A 10,934-nucleotide genomic window follows, 5' to 3' on the forward strand; every position below is an offset into this window, starting at 1 on the left:
ACACACAGGAGATGTACTATGTATTTTCGCTGAAAATCTACATAGTACATCTCCTGTGTGTGCCTAATTTAATGGATTGACATCTCTACGCTGGGAGGAACCAGGCAACGTCGACGTCTATAGTGTTTCAAAGGCAACAGATCCCGTTGCAGTAACACTTGCAGAGACAATTTTCACACAGGTAAAACAGCGCCAGCGAAAATGCAGGGGAAGCCAGGCCGGCTCGGTAGCTCAGTGGTAGAGCAATGGCACGGATTGCCAGAGACCCGGGTTCGAGTCCTGGTCGAGCCTGCATTTTTCGCTGAAAATCTACATGTATAGAAATTGTTGGAAAATTTGAAATTATCGATCATCTGGTTTTTTTTTTTACTTGCATGCCTGCCTTGTTTTTTTTAAATTCATTTGTATCTAATTAATATATAATACATACATACAATAAATAAGAATTGTGTAAAATTGGGCCAAATTTTCAGCATACGCCACAGTTTTCTTGTTTATGGTTTCTTCATGAATTTGTTTTTTTAGCACCAAGGATGCTCACATTCCAGCTAGTAAACTATGTAGTCATGTTTAACATATTTACCAAATTTGGTAATTGAGAATTTGTTTCCTCTAGACAAATAATTTGGAAATGATAAAAATATTGCATGGTAAAATTAGCCACATTTAGTAATTCTGAATAAATCATTGTGTTATTCTAAACAAATCATTTGGTAAACATAAATGTAACTGCTTGATAACATCAGGCAAATTTAGTAGATTTTACTAAATTATTTTGTTCCTGTAGCAAAATATTTGGTAATGATAAACAACAATTAACCAGGTTTGGTAAATTTGATTAAATTATTTTGTTACCCAAAACAAATCATTTGGTACCCTTAAGTAAATACATTTGGTAAAAGAAGCAAATTTGGTAATTTTGACTAAATTATTTGGTTTTTCTAAACAAATGGGCTAGATTTGGTTAGATTTACCAAAATAATATTTGGTATTGGTAACCAAAAAATTGTTTATGACAAACAAATAGAACTTGACCAAATCTTTTGGTACTGGTGAACAATTGTTTGGTTGGCGCCTATTTAAACAAACTATTTGTTTGCCACTACCATTTTTTTGGTTAATCCAAACAAACATTTTTCTCTGTGTAATGCGTCTCAGATATCCTTCTTCATCCTTCATTCTTGTTAACATGACTGCTGCAAAATCCATTCATATCGGTCTATCAGCTGTCTAAATGACTTGCAGAAGGTGAACCTTGTAATTATAAAACCGTAATCTTTTCTGTAGAAACTTGTATACTGTCGCAACTGGCATATTCAATGTTCTTGCCGCTAACTGCACAGATTTCTTGGAATGAATGCTTCTCGAAAACAATCGACATCATCATTATTTGTGCTGAGAAGTGTGGTACCATCTTATGTAGGATACTTCCCGTTTCTAAAAAAAAATCCTTTCTACGCTAGAAGGAGGATTTTTTGGTAATGTGTTCTGAAGTCTGTTGTAATGTGTTCTGAAGTCTCTCTGAGTTTGCGTCACAGATTGTGTTTCAGTAAACCAGCACACAGTTTGGGTTCCCTCTGCGAAGTCACCACTCTCTTCAATTCCGAAACTGTATGACATCCACGAACATGTTCTTGACCTAGAAATAGATAAAGTAAGTTTTTGAGTTTGTCTAACCATCCATACTACTAGTCTCTATGTATTTACATTTCTTCTGTTTTATTCAAGATTAAAATGTGCCAGACGTTTCGTAGACACCCTGTATAAATTATAGGATTTCATATATTTAGATTGAAAATGTGCGTATAGCCAGAATTATTGAGACAAATTAACAGCCAGATATAGAAACTTAAAATTTAACTAAAAATGTATTTCTTACAGCATTTAAATTGCAGGAGAACATGGTCTTTCTCTTTATCCTGTGTTGTGTACGTACTTGAACTCTTGTCTCTCCACTTCATGTTCAATACATTCCTATTTCAGTAAATTGAAGATCGGTTTAACATTTTGATCTATTAAAAGAGCATGCACGTGCAACAAATATTGTTCAGACACATGAAGTGATCATTTGTCGTGACGTAGATATTTAGCCAACCAATGGAGAACACTTTGCAATTTCATCAAAGACAAACATGACGCTACACACCATATACTGTTCTCCTATTGCTCTTTCATAATCAACAAGTTATTTTGCAAATGCAACGAATGGAAACGTTGCATACCTTACAATTTTTCTCTGTATCTAATAGGATATCTAGTTTAGCGTTCGGAACATACTTGATACATTTAAGGTGTATTATACGTGGTACTCAGTGGTTGTATTCTATTTAATAATAATAACTGATTATTGCTCTACGGTGAACGATGAGACTCGCTGAAGTACACAGACTCCTCTCAGGTACAGGGCTAGTGTTAGGCAAAGGCAATATTTCACAGCACAGATGAATAAAACCACATTACTGCCGTAGATAAAATGAAAGTATTTATTCTCTATTTATTACAATTATAATGCAAATATGCTTCTTATGAATATGAGGATTTCGCTTTAACGGTGTCTTGACTAAACTATAACACATAATCTCAATTCGTGGCTATCGGCGAAACCTATGGTCGCATAGGCCTAGCCTGCGCCCCGAGCAGTTCTCTTGAGTTTAAAATCTATGGACGATCTGCGGTGAATGTGTTAATTTCTTATGCAAAATCCTCGCTTTTATACTATTTCAAGATCACAGATCAAATTCAGATGAATCACTTGCTATTTACAAAAATATACTGGAAACAAAACTCACATCTGCACATGTTTAGATTCCAAATTCACACAATGCATTTTCTCAAATATAAAGGTACATTGAATTACTCATAATAGAACATAAAATACAATAAATATTAAACAAGATACACAACATCAAAGAAAGGTGCAATTTACATACTATAACACAAAATTACGTGTTCTTTTACAAAACAATACATCAGTGACATATTTTTAAGATGAAGTCACAAAAATATGCATCATCATAGTGTGGTACACTTTCCATGTCAAAAGTTTGCTTTAATATTTTAAGTCCACTTTAGACATAGATACGATGACAGAATGACAATTCTTAATATTAATCCGAACGAAATCATTGGCCTGACTGCTAGGCGGGAGACCCGGGTTCGATTCCTAAGCAAGGTAATCAGTAATCACGGGTGGCAATTTTTCCGACATTTTCCTTGCATAAGCGGCTCTGAGACTCTCACACTTTTTATTGAATTGCTGCGTGGAGGTAACCCTTGCGGGCAGTGGCGTGGCGTGGGATTTTTAAAAGTGTTACCGGTTATCAGTAGGACATTTAAGGGAGGAGCAGTAAGACTTGGGCGCCTCCCCACCTCATGCCCCCCCCCCCATGATTTCTAAGTACTACGTATAATATGATTCTGGTACGACTGCAATTCGATACTAGATTTTGGTAAAGTTATTAATCAGGAAAAAAAAATGTTGGCTTAAGCACTGAAGTGAAATCGCAAACATTGGTTGTTGACATAATAAACATTAGATTAATAAAGAAATGCGTAATTTGATACTTACAGAAATATCTTCTATCGCACAATTACACATACTGTTCAGATAGGACGAACCCGCACCTCGGAACTCTGAGAAAGCTCCATTCCGCTTGTTAATTAATTGACAATGCCCGAAAACAACACAAACACGTAAGACGCCACTCACAAAACTCGCACTGCACAGCCCCCCCCCCCCCCCCGTCAACAGTTGTTTACTTTTGTAACACGTGAAGCACCCCATCTTCCTTGCCCCCTCCCCTCTCAGCATCGGCGCTTCCCCAATAGCCAATATTTCCTTCGGAACCTTACACTGCAAGAAGTCCAGTTGTACTACTGTTGCCATCTTAGTTCCTTTGAAACCAGATTTGCCCAAATCGCGAAACTTTTCGTTTCAAATAAGACGTATGTAGAGTAGATGTAGTCTTCATCTGTTTCCTAACTACTCCCACTCCCATGTTTCGCTAAATCCACAGAAATCTCATTTCTGACACCACTACTATATCGTATATTTTACGTCCTTTGCTACCTTTAGGGCTTTCGCTTTATAGGATAATCGTGACGATCAGGGTGCATGGTGAATTATTGGAATAATTTTTTTTTTTGTATATGTAATTATTAATTTTTATAATTATGTAAGTAAAACAATAACAACAAATATTGAAATAACCATTTCTTGCTGAGGATCCAAACCTGCGACACCTGACACTTCAGAGCGTGCTAAGATAACAATCGGGAAATTATGCTTGTAAGTAATGTTTTCACCCAAAAACAGTTCTACCACCTCAAAAACATTGCTTCAATCTGAAATTATCGCATTCCTGCGACAACTTATGTCAATCTCAATCGGCCCTTTCAACAATTATCACAAATTCCTGTAACCGAAATAATATTATATGTGTGAAATATAGAATTTTAGGTTGACATTTTTAGAAGGACAGCGGACCCCTTGACCATCCCCATCCCTCTCCTCTCCTTCTCGCCCATGATGTCGAAAAAGGACAAAGTGGACTTTCGTAATCGCTGATATTTAGGGTAAGTACAAAATATCACTTGGTAGTTTGCTTTTCGCCAGTGTGATTTGACATTTTCTTATTTTGATTTGGCGTTTTAAGTCCACTTTATGCACAGTAAAGCTAATCGGGACTGGATCTACAGTTTAAAGTGGGATCTGAACCACTTGTGCCTTCACCGGGTATCGAACCCGGGACCCCTTCATTACAAGGCGGCGACGCCACCACTGCGCCATCGTTTCCCAGTGTGAGTGGACACCTTCAGAGTAAGATAGACCGATTGGGCGACTTAGCTCTTTTCTGTCAATTGAATATGGCAACACTGATCTGTTTCCGGTAAGGATCACCGGCAACTGTGGCGGCTAAACAGGCATGGCAATAATCCGCCTCCTCCTCCCGCCGTAACAGTCTTTGCCGCGACGCGAAGTCTTCCTTGCGTGGGCTCAGGGCCTTTTCCTCATGTTGCCTGAGGAGGGTACCGGATCAATCCTCCTCTTCGCTTTTGCCGGTGTCAATAAAAATGTCAGTCTGCAGTATTTACTTTACGACAATATTACCAGTTTATGTATGTAATAATATTTTAAGACAGGTTCTTCAATTATTTATATGTTGCTGTTACCTGCGGTAACAGCGGCTACATGCACGCCACGCCTCTGCTAGCGGGTAAGGTAGATGGAGCTTGTTGATGGTCACATCGCTGTCAATATGGCTGAGATAGAGAATGTGAGAAGCTCTACTTCCATATCCCATGCTTTAATGATACAGTGCAAGCCCCGTGGCCTTGTTTTATAACAAATCAATTAAATGTAGCTTTATTTCAACTGTGACCCATTGATTATAAGGTGATAATATTAATAATTATAAATGTAAACCAACTTTAAGTGTTCGATCTTCATTATTTGCAGTATCTGATAAAATCTTTGTCAAGAATTGTGGATCTCTTTATGTTGTTTCACTTGTCTTCACGATAAAACTTGGAAGGTACGCAATATACGCTAATACAGATCAAAGAGCAATATTTCGAATTCAGGTTGCTAAAAAAAATTCTCGATAGAATTTATACAAGTACAACTACAAAGTCCGAAGAATGATTGTGGTAGTTGAACTTTAAGCAGCGTGTATCCACATCTAATGTATGATAAGGATAAGGTATTAGTTGTGTATCCGCCATGTCACTTGAAGAAGATGCGTTATCTCTATCGTGGTGCTTAATCTTGCATGACATACAAAGATAAAGGAAAGTATTTATAAAAACATAATTCCTGTTCCATGAGAGTAAACTTTCGATTCCTGTAACAAATAAAAAATGGTAGATATCAGAGAATGTCATACTTTTAATAATTATAACGTAACTTATAAATTATGTTGTTGCCACTGGACACAAATTTAGTTACGTCCTGAAATGGGATATGTTGAAGTCCAATTATGTACTTGGGTAATATTTATGAACCGTTATAGAAATTCGGTTTCATTCATGGATATATTCATTAGTTAGGATAACAATTTGTTTTGGTTTTATGAATAATGATTGAACTGAAACATGCCAGCAAACAAAAAACAACCGTTTTTCTTGAGTCTTTTCTGACAAATAAAGAGCCTATAGGCAGTGGCTGGGAAACTGCCTTTACAACTCTCACTTACAGAACTGTATAAGTGGCCTTACACGGTATAAATTGAATTTCATAATTTCCCCTGCAGTTTCCAACGAGAATTAATCCATCAAAACCTCACAGTTAATTTACAATAACAATCACATAATAAAAGTAATGTGGTTACATCTCACCTACACTGTGATGAATACTGTAGAAATAGTAGGGTAGAAATGCACTTACGCTACCTCGAACCTAGCTTGATATGTGAGATGTCTTGCACTACTACATACATTACACTCATTACGTAGATCATTTTGCAATATTGTATGCATTGTTAGAACTGTGCTAACCACTTCGCCACGGATGTCGGCACAGAGAAGGTAAGAAATTAACTTATAAAGTGGAACAAAAGAAATAGGAAATGAAGATAAAAGTGAACAAAATAAGGAAATATGTAGAGGATAGATACAATAGGACAGTGAGAAATAAATGTTAAGAAAGAGAAAAGAGAATTCAGAAAGGGAAGAGTTCAGGGGGAACCACGAAGAATAATAAAGTAACAATAATAAAAATAATAATAGGTCCTTTATTTAGCGGGTGAGGTTCAGCCGTAGGCTGCTCTACCAATTGAATAAAAGGAAATATGTAAATTGGTGATTTACGTAATACTTATGTAGAAATAAGTCTGTGCAGTTTTCTTCACTCCAAGTTAAGCTGAAGGATGGGGTATGTGTCCTCTCTTCCATTGGCCTTTTCCCCTCTTGGCTCCCTCTACAGGCACCAATGCTTCCACCTAAGGCCAGGAAGATATGGAATTTGTTGACTTAAATGTCAATGACAAGAGGAACTTAATAATTGCTGATACTCTCTCTCTTCTTCCCATATTCGTTTCTTCCTTATACAGGGTGGTCCAAAAAAAATAATTATGCTTAATACTTTTGGTTGGTTTATTGGATCACCCTGTAGTTCCTATGCATCACATATAACCATGGAAAATATCGTCAGAAAACTTTACGTGTGTTTACTTTTTACTGTGTAATTAAATGTCGCAATAGATAGAAAGGATAAACAAAATAGCAAACAAAACAGAAAAGCAATAAAAATTATCTTATTTTTCTTACTTTAAAAATCATATTGCTTCAGTAAAGTCCCTGCTTATCTTTACTGCACCATAAACACGGTTTATCTCTCTAATTTTAAAGGAGAGGAAAGCGGCTGTTGTGATTGGCAAACAGGAGCTTTGCTTCAGCAGAAAAGAATGGCAGTGTAGGCTTGGTCGTTGTGGAGGAGGGGGGTGAGGGGGCAGCAATTCCGACACTGCATAGACCACCCCATAGAGAAGTAACAAAATAATTTTGTCCGAATGGATTAAACACAAAATATTATTAGATTGGCAGAAAAATATAACAATTTTAGAATGACACTTTGGTATGAATCATTGAACTATATATAACTGAAACGCTCGCGGCAACGCTGATCGGCCGCGAAAACTGAAGCCACTTTTGCGATTAGTTTCTCCAGGGAAGTCGGGAAGAAAACGTGGTGATCCCATAAGCTAACGTGTATTTACTCGCCTCTTTGCTTTCGTATAGCACCAAAACAAACCTAGTTTAACCATATTTATGCATTCAGGGCTATAAATGAATGTCTTATTAAGTGTTTCTTTGCTACATTAATGATTGACATGTGTTTTTTCGAACAATTTATCCAGTTTTAAGTGGGTTCAACATGGTACGGTCATGTTCGGCGTCTGGATGTAAGAGTCGTTTAGATTAATTGCCACTTTGTTATCGGTATCATTCTTAAAATATGTGTATACTACGCCTAAATATTTTTATTAGAAGTTGATGACGGTAATTAAATGTTATAACGAAAGCTCTCGAATGAGTTTACACCAACGTGTTTCATACACTGTCGCAAGTAATTACATTTTCTAATAACCAATTGGAATTTTTCATAACTTATAAATATATTAAATTAATTGAGACATGGAGAGAAGCTAACCAGAAGTAACAAAACGAATTAAAATAATTAATCTCCGGATATATTTTTCTTGTCGTAAAATGTTAGTTTTATCTACATGCCATGCTTACGAGCAATTTGTGTATTGTTGGCATGTCAAGCAGTAGTTCCTAAATTTTAATAGTGCACACAAAAAAGTGCCTCGATATTATGGCCTAATTTCCATACAAAGTATGTCTTTCGCAAGACTCGCAGGAAGAAAGAAAATGTGTGGAATCTTAGAATATTGTTTGAGATTTGTTGACCGTGATTCAGTTGTTTTTTTTTACCAAAAGTGTTACGGCATATGCAAAAAGGTGATATGTGACAAAAATGAAACTTTACAGTAAACTCAAAAAAACTGATTAGCTCTTACAAATTCATATTTGAGAGCCAGTAAGTAACAGTGATTTATTCTTATACGCCTTCTTGAAAATAATAATTGGTTGGAATATGCAGTTTCCCTCTAAATTGGCAGAAAAATAATAAAAAATTATGGACACATATCACCTTTTTGTAAATTATCAAGATATTTGTGTGTTGAACTTCACATCAATAATATTATGAACACATATCATCTTTTTTGTGAATTAACAAGATTTTGTGTGTTGAACTACATCAATAACAATTATTACAGACAATATTTTGTCATGAAACACAATATAATAATGTACCAAAATCACATTAGAGTAATTACAATGCGAGACAATAAAGTAATGAAACATTAATCCAAACATTGTATTTTTTATGTAAGTGTTTCTGTGTTAACACATGAAATGTTACTCGCTGTCTTCCATTTCATCTGTCTGATTGTTCTCTTTAGATGTTGTAGGCCACTGTAAGAGTTCGTTGTAGAAGTCCATCTGTGGAACATGTTTTACCACTTTCTTGATGTCTTCCATTTTCTTTATCAATTGGAAGCCTCTCACTGTATGCTTCTTCAGTTTGCAAATTGATGTCAACAGCACTGGATTTCAATGCAAATGTATGTGACACTTGTCCTTCAATAAAAAAATCTTGCAATAACCTTACCCTTCATACTGGCATCATAAAACAGGTGATTGAATTTACTAACTTGGAAGGATACCTTATCACTCTTTGAAATATGTCTTCTCCTGCGAACAATATCTCTTGACTCGATCAGATATTGCAAATACACATCCTGCATGTCTTTGTTGTCCAATTGATTGAATTGGGTGATTATGTCTATGAAATCACAATCCTCAAACTTAGCAAAACACTGAAACTTACATTTGCAATCATCGCCAGTTTTTCGGGCAGGTATAACTTTCCCACTCCAATTCACGTGTTCGTCTCCTTCAGTGACGTGCGGTGACGTCGACACTTGGTGTAGCAGTCAGTGGCGTGCTCAAGGGGAGGGGGGTTGGTGTGGGTAACCCCCCCCCCTTTAGGGCCAGTATTCCTACAAAAAAGGAGAATGTCAATAACAGGAAAAGATTGCAAAATTATGAATGAGTACTAGAAAAAAGTACACGTAACCCCACCCACATTCGAAAGTAAAAAACTATTTGATTGGACTCTAAGCCAGAGATCCTGGGTTCGAATCTCGGATTGGCCATTTGTGTTCTTTGTGTGTGTTCCTTCATCTATTTTGTTGTACCAAAGGTGGCGGAAAAGCGAAGTAAAATGAACCAAATTGAGCAATCAATCAATGATTTGATTTCATTTTTGTTACTTAGCGTCGCTTTTTTGTCACATTTGGTTAATTGCGAAGATACGATGAAATTGATGAAGGGACGAGAACAGGGAACGCCCATGCCTGGGTCGGGGTTCGAACCCGGAAATCCTGGTGTCGTAGCGCGCTATGATAACCAGTCCCCCACGCTTGGTTGATTTGGTGACAGGTAACAAAACACAACACACTTTTTTGTAGTTTCTTCAATGATATTCATTTGACTTTTTGAGTTCCGAGATACATTTTTTATTCCAAATTATTTCATTATTCACTGCAACACATAGGACAAGAATGCGCACTCACCACGGGTTCGAATCCTGGCCTGGATTGTTCATATGAGGTCCCTTAACCAATTTCATCATATTATCACTCAATCCTCATTTTCGCGATAACCAAATGTGGCAGAAAAGCGAAGTAAAATAAACCAAACCAACAACAATATGAACACGCGTTCTCTTGCCCAAATAAATACATCCGTATTTATGACTGTTAGAGACCAAGAGTAGTATATTTAAATAAAACACTACTAAAACGAGAGTCAGATAGAGCCTGAGCATATATTTGTAATTTAATCATTATATATTCCATATTTGTAAAAGAAAAAAAGAAAGAAAGCATAACATCATTGTCTGCATATAACACGTTCCCATTTCATAAATAATAAAACTACATCCTATATTATACATACGCACATATTGTACAACGTGTAAAAGGTTGTGTAAATATAGAGAACATAAGTACTGCAGAAAATTTTACCCTGAGTTCTTTACAGGATTTACAAAAAAATCTATGAGAAACCAATCCCCTATCTGTCCTATAGGAGATAGACTGGGGGACCTGAAAGCCTGGGCTTTCAACCATTGCAGCGGGGGGCGAGGGGACAAGAGAGGTAGAGGTAGAAATCTTCCTTTTCCTTGGGCCGGCCGTTTCTACCTGAAAACTGGTCTGGCGCAAGAAGAGCGAGCTAGGGTATCCAGCCAGCTTTGTCCGCGGAGAACACCGATGGACGAGAGGCGCGTGGAAAAGAAAGTGTTGCGTACGAGCTGTGGTGGCTTTAACAATACAATAAATATTGTGATTTGAATATAATTC

At 36.7% G+C, this 10,934-nt stretch overlaps 1 non-coding gene across 1 annotated transcript; it reads left to right on the plus strand.

Annotated features, from left to right (window-relative positions):
* Nucleotides 1–220: 220 nt before the first annotated feature.
* Nucleotides 221–291, plus strand: TRNAS-GGA (transfer RNA serine (anticodon GGA)). The gene has a single exon. It is a non-coding gene; the product is annotated as a tRNA-Ser (tRNA).
* Nucleotides 292–10,934: the final 10,643 nt, after the last annotated feature.

Source organism: Lepisma saccharinum, chromosome 25 (assembly GCF_977018435.1).
Source record: "Lepisma saccharinum chromosome 25, izLepSacc3.1, whole genome shotgun sequence".
NCBI lineage: Eukaryota > Metazoa > Arthropoda > Insecta > Zygentoma > Lepismatidae > Lepisma > Lepisma saccharinum.